This window comes from Salvia splendens, chromosome 13 (genome assembly GCF_004379255.2).
Source record: "Salvia splendens isolate huo1 chromosome 13, SspV2, whole genome shotgun sequence".
Taxonomy (NCBI): domain Eukaryota; kingdom Viridiplantae; phylum Streptophyta; class Magnoliopsida; order Lamiales; family Lamiaceae; genus Salvia; species Salvia splendens.
The window spans coordinates 25783560-25791234 of record NC_056044.1 but is presented as its reverse complement, the minus strand read 5'-3'; positions in this window follow the sequence as shown (position 1 = coordinate 25791234).

Here is a 7675-nt window from a genome sequence, read left to right as displayed (position 1 = left end):
ATCATATCTTTAAAAAAAACAACATTTGTCGTTCTTGGGTCAATTATTTATTTTTAGTAGGATGGTTGTAATTGTATTCCATGGCTTACTTGTTTTTTTGGATTAATCTTATGGGTTTATTAGAGGCTTATAGATCGGTTCATATCTCTATTCATAATCATTATTTTAACTCAATGTGTCATGCTTAATATATGAGTACAATATACAAATGCATTATTTGAGGTTACCATTGCATTACACATTAGGGGTGGTGCATTATTTGGTTAAAATTCACAAACAACGTTTAACAATGCATTACGTAGTACGAATACTTACATTATATGTAGATATGACGCACATAAAACTGAGGCGTACCTTGTATGTTGCTTAATAAATGTAATGTAAAATATACAAATGCATTATGTGGAGGTGCCATTGCATTATTCGTACGCATTGGTGCATTATTTGGTTAAAATTCACAAACAACGTTTAATAATGCATTACGTATTACGAATACTTACATTATATGCAGATATGATGCACACAAAATTGAGGTGTACTATATACGGCTCAGTATATTAGGTGTACAATATACACAAGCATTATTTGGTTATGCCTTTGCATTACGCATAAGGTTTGGTGCATTATTTGGTATATGTTGGTCATTATGAGAGTACATCGTCCACCTAAACAGACCAAAAAAACATAACACAAACAAGTAAATAACATAATACATCCATTAATGGGATTAATGACTGATGGAAGAAGGAGAATTGTTGCGTTCGAAATCCCGTAAAATTAGCAGTTTCCAAGATTTGGCGGTTCAGCTTCTGTCAAATGCATTATTCGTACGCATTGGTGCATTATTTGGTTAAAATTCACAAACAACGTTTAATAATGCATTACGTATTACGAATACTTACATTATATGCAGATATGATGCACACAAAATTGAGGCGTACTATATACGGCTCAGTATATTAGGTGTACAATATACACAAGCATTATTTGGTTATGCCTTTGCATTACGCATAAGGTTTGGTGCATTATTTGGTATATGTTGGTCATTATGAGAGTACATCGTCCACCTAAACAGACCAAAAAAACATAACACAAACAAGTAAATAACATAATACATCCATTAATGGGATTAATGACTGATGGAAGAAGGAGAATTGTTGCGTTCGAAATCCCGTAAAATTAGCAGTTTCCAAGATTTGGCGGTTCAGCTTCTGTCAAATGCATTATTCGTACGCATTGGTGCATTATTTGGTTAAAATTCACAAACAACGTTTAATAATGCATTACGTATTACGAATACTTACATTATATGCAGATATGATGCACACAAAATTGAGGCGTACTATATACGGCTCAGTATATTAGGTGTACAATATACACAAGCATTATTTGGTTATGCCTTTGCATTACGCATAAGGTTTGGTGCATTATTTGGTATATGTTGGTCATTATGAGAGTACATCGTCCACCTAAACAGACCAAAAAAACATAACACAAACAAGTAAATAACATAATACATCCATTAATGGGATTAATGACTGATGGAAGAAGGAGAATTGTTGCGTTCGAAATCCCGTAAAATTAGCAGTTTCCAAGATTTGGCGGTTCAGCTTCTGTCAAATGCATTATTCGTACGCATTGGTGCATTATTTGGTTAAAATTCACAAACAACGTTTAATAATGCATTACGTATTACGAATACTTACATTATATGCAGATATGATGCACACAAAATTGAGGCGTACTATATACGGCTCAGTATATTAGGTGTACAATATACACAAGCATTATTTGGTTATGCCTTTGCATTACGCATAAGGTTTGGTGCATTATTTGGTATATGTTGGTCATTATGAGAGTACATCGTCCACCTAAACAGACCAAAAAAACATAACACAAACAAGTAAATAACATAATACATCCATTAATGGGATTAATGACTGATGGAAGAAGGAGAATTGTTGCGTTCGAAATCCCGTAAAATTAGCAGTTTCCAAGATTTGGCGGTTCAGCTTCTGTCAAATGCATTATTCGTACGCATTGGTGCATTATTTGGTTAAAATTCACAAACAACGTTTAATAATGCATTACGTATTACGAATACTTACATTATATGCAGATATGATGCACACAAAATTGAGGCGTACTATATACAGCTCAGTATATTAGGTGTACAATATACACAAGCATTATTTGGTTATGCCTTTGCATTACGCATAAGGTTTGGTGCATTATTTGGTATATGTTGGTCATTATGAGAGTACATCGTCCACCTAAACAGACCAAAAAAACATAACACAAACAAGTAAATAACATAATACATCCATTAATGGGATTAATGACTGATGGAAGAAGGAGAATTGTTGCGTTCGAAATCCCGTAAAATTAGCAGTTTCCAAGATTTGGCGGTTCAGCTTCTGTCAAATGCATTATTCGTACGCATTGGTGCATTATTTGGTTAAAATTCACAAACAACGTTTAATAATGCATTACGTATTACGAATACTTACATTATATGCAGATATGATGCACACAAAATTGAGGCGTACTATATACGGCTCAGTATATTAGGTGTACAATATACACAAGCATTATTTGGTTATGCCTTTGCATTACGCATAAGGTTTGGTGCATTATTTGGTATATGTTGGTCATTATGAGAGTACATCGTCCACCTAAACAGACCAAAAAAACATAACACAAACAAGTAAATAACATAATACATCCATTAATGGGATTAATGACTGATGGAAGAAGGAGAATTGTTGCGTTCGAAATCCCGTAAAATTAGCAGTTTCCAAGATTTGGCGGTTCAGCTTCTGTCAAATGGCCAAATTACCCCTGTACTGCATTACGCCAACTTCTATAATGCAACGCGGATGAAAATTTAGTCACACAATCCAATCCGTCGATTCCCTAGATCTAATGGTTATTACTAAGAAGGAAAAAGGATGTAAGAGTGGAAAAGGAGAATAAGGCCCCCCTATATATATATATATATATATATAGGGTTGTTTTATATACCAAACTAATTTTAAACGCTAAACACCAAACATATCATTATAAAACAACGCGGAGTTCATTACAATTTTGTTTGTAGTTCATTATAGGGAATTTAAAGATATAAAAACAATGACATCATCAAGCATAATATAAAGATCTGAAGTTCATTATAAGTTTATCATTAGTTCATTATAATGAACTCCAGGTTGTCTTATAATGATGTTGTTCGGCGTTTAAGGTTTAAGACTGGTTTGGCATTGATCATAGTCCTATATATATAACATTACAAATAAGCATTCATTTAAACCAATGACTTCAGATAAATTAGGTTAAGCTTATGATGATATTAACTTTAACTGCCATTGTTTCAAATTCAGAAGTTATTTGAGGCAAATCTTCTTAGATGGATCCACAATTCTTAATCAATATCCAATACTCTCACTTTACATGCCGCTTGAGTAGTATTTATTTACAAATTTATGTATCTCTTTGAAAGGCAAGAATACACTCCTTTGTTCCTTATATTAAATATATAATTCTTTTCATTACTCATCTTCTACATATTTTCCAACAGATATTCTCTTCAATAAAGGTTCTGAAACTAACAGTCACAAATATTTCCATATAAGTACCTAAATTTTGCTATCATTCACAAAAATAGATCACAGTCTATTTATCTCAATATTCCAATTTTGCAATTTTGTTATTAAGTATGCATATCTAGTATTGTTTAAGCCCAATATTAACCATAAACCCTAATATTTTGGCAACTCAAAGGTCATGTGGGAATCTGTGTTGCTTTTGAAGTTAATACTCCCTCCGTTCCTTGTTAATAGAGGCATTTCTTTTCGGCACGGAGTTTAAGAATAATGTGTTAAGTGGTTGGTGAATAAAGTAAGAGAGATGTAGAGAGAATAAAGTAAGAGAGGGGGTTACTTTTTACCAAATATAGAAATGACTCAATTAACTTGGAACTTCCAAAAATGGTAAAATGACTCTATTAACATGGAACGGAGGGAGTACCTTTTAAGAACACAATTTCTTTAAATATATCACTCATCTGTTGCACTAGAAAAGATTAAACATATTTTGTGTGTTTGCAATGAAAAAGTTGAAGAGTTCTACAACCATAAAGGGTTGGCTTGATGAACTGACTGCTACTTCCTTTTATCCTTCTTCTTGTTGCATATTTCATTGTCTTTCAGTTTTTTTCCTTAAACAAATGTAAGTACTTTTTTTAATTAAAAAGCATAACAGTTTAATCTCCATTAACTTTCTATTTGAAGTAGATGGTTATGTAGTCTCTATTTCACAGCAATATAGACAGCAAGCCTTATACACATTCTGAAATTCACTAAAATCTTCATTTATGCACTGATTTTGCTAAAATTTGAAACCTAATAGTGATATAAATTTTTTTTCTCTATAGTCACAATTGTAGATCTGCTTGAATAGAGTCTATCAACAACATTTCCGAATGTAATTGAGAAAAATATTCCATAAATGAACTTTGTGTGAGGAAACTTATCTCATCAGGTAGCTTAAAATGGGGTTTTTCCAAATATTTGTGGTCTTTTTTTACCAAATTTTCGATCTATTCGTTGAATCCACTTCTTCTTCGATTATGGAAAAAAAGACAATGAAAAAAGTCAGAATACACATAATCTTCGACCTTTTTGAATATTAGTCGAAATTTTGTTGGAATATACATGTAATCGAAACCGAACTTGATCTGATTTAGTAGCATATCAATGGCCTTTTGCTGTGGTTTACCGATTTTACGCCACTCTCTGTCGTCTAGGTTGAACCTACGACGGAGGCGTCGGTAAGCCGTCGACGAAGAAAATGAATTAGGGGATTTTCAGTGTCAAATATCTAAGGTTTGAGATTGTTTTGGTAGGATTTTAGATGCAAATCTGGAGAGGAATCGTAGTTCGGAGTTGTAAAGGTGTAGTGTTGTCCTCCGCGCCGGCGATTCGACGGAGCATCTGATTTTCCAGCGGAGGAGATGAGTGTTTAGTTAGGTTTCTCGAACGGCGCTGATAAGGAATGAGGAGAAAATGGCTTATATATGTTGTATAAATCATGGTTTTATTTCTTAAGTGTGTTAATTAAAATAAACTATAGTCTAATTAAATCAATTAATTCCCCACTAATCTGTTGTATAAGTTTGGACTTACACTTTCGGCCTGCATTATTTAGATGTATGGGCCAATTTAATAAATCAGATTGTGCTTATATATTCTTTTTTAGGGTATGTGTTTTAATGTGTTGGGCCATTTAATTGTGTATTAGTATTTATAATTATTATATAATAATTGTGTTTAATATTTATATATAAAACGAAAATTATTATTTTCATTATATTTGGTTAATTTTTTTATTTAATAATTTATAAATTAATTATAAAGTTTGTTGTATTTATTTTATTCATAATATGATATAATTACGTAAATCATGTACAATGTTATTAAAATTATGTATGAATTTTATTTTTAATACGTATGAATTTTTTTAAGGTGTTGTGCCATTTAATTGTGTATTATGTATATTTAAAAAGTATGAATTTTTTTTAATGTGTTGGGCCATTTAATTGTGTATTATGTATATTTAATAAGTATGAATTTTTTTTATATTTTGTTTTATTTATTTATTTAATAGTTTATGTATTTAAAAAAATTGTTTTATTTGTTTCAGTCATAATATCATGTAATTAGGTATATTATGTACAATTGTGTATTATTTATATATAATATGTATTATGTATATTTAATAAGTATGATTTATTTTATATTTTTATTTATTTATTTAATAGTTTATGTATTTAAAAAAATTGTTTTATTTATTTCAGTCATAATATCATGTAATTAGCTATATTATGTACAATTGTGTATTATTTATATTTAATATGTAATATGTATATTTAATAAGTATGAATATTTTTTATATTTTGTTTTATTTATTTATTAAATAGTTTATGTATTTTAAAAAAAAATTATTTATTTCAGTCATAATATCATGTAATTAGGTATATTATGTACAATTGTGTATTATGTATTATGTATATTTAATAAGTATGAATGTTTTTTGTATTTTGTTTTATTTATTTATTTAATAGTTTATGTATTTAAAAAATTTGTTTTATTTATTTCAGTCATAATATCATGTAACTAGGTATATTATGTACAATGAATTTAAAAGTATTAAATTTTTTTTCATTATTTATCAATTTTAGTAATTAAAATGTATTTTATAAAATTTAATTTATAATATTTTTGTTTTGTTTGGAATCACATGATTATATTTGTATTTTGTTATAATTGAACTATTCTATTTGCATTAGTTGAACACTTGGATGAAATTTTTAATGTGTTTGGCCATTTAATTGTGTATTAGGTATATTTAATAAGTATGAATTTTTTTTATATTTTGTTTTATTTATTTATTTAATAGTTTATGCATTTAAAAAAAATTGTTTTATTTATTTATTTAATAATATCATGTAATTAGGTATATTATGTACAATGAATTTAAAAGTATTAATTTATTTTCATTATTTAAAATTTTAGTAATTAAAATGTATTTTCCCAAATATAGTAGAAAACTATTAATTATATCTCTTGAAAGAAATATAGTAGAAACTATTAATTATATTCATTTTCCAAAATATTTGTTACCACCTGTGCTACACACTGGCCAAATGATTTTAAAAAACTAAGAAAATATTTAAAAGAAATAAAATTATGAATTATTTTTTCGTTAACTTTATTCTACTAATATTCTTTTTTTGAAGGCTTTCTTGGTGGATCTATTGAGAATCCTATTATTTTTAACGATGTTGTTCGTGTTGAACTTGATACATCTAATACGGAAGGGAGCACTATTTTATCGTCATCTTTGTTTCAATCTGGAGGTATTTTTCTATCATTATTGAGATTGAATTATATCAATTTTATAATGTTTTTTTACTTTTATTAATTTTTTTATATTTTTAATAAAACTTTAGATTCTACTTGAATGAATGAAATTAATTAATTTTTATTTGTAGATTATTGGGATATCGGTGATGCTTTGTTCTCCTGTTCGCATTGTGGTGCACTATTTTGGTATGAAGAACGTCTTGGCAAACCGAATGAACCTAAGAGTCCAAGATATTCACTTTGTTGTATGAATGAGAATATTGAGATTCCTTTTATGATAACACCTTCTGAAGTTTTATTGCGTTTGATGTTCTCTAATGATGCCAAAAGTGTTCACTTCTTGATAAATATTCGTTCATATAATTCTATGTTTTGTTTTACTTCTTTGGGAGGTAAAATTGATAATAGTATGAACATCGGTCGTTCTCCTCCTGTTTTTTGTCTACATGGTCAAAATTACCACCTAATTGGTAGTTTGCTACCGCAGCATGGTGCACTTCCCAAGTTTGCTCAATTGTATATTTATGACACTGATAATGAGATTAATAATAGGATGGGGTCTGTGAGGTATGTATTTATATATATATATATATATATATATATATATATATATATATATATATATATATATATATATATATATGGTCCCCTTATTCCCACAACACCTTCTTAGTGTAGAACTAGAGACTAAAGATTATCCAATGGATTTTAAATTAGTGGTTGAGATTAGAGCTCCTAACTCTTAAATTCGT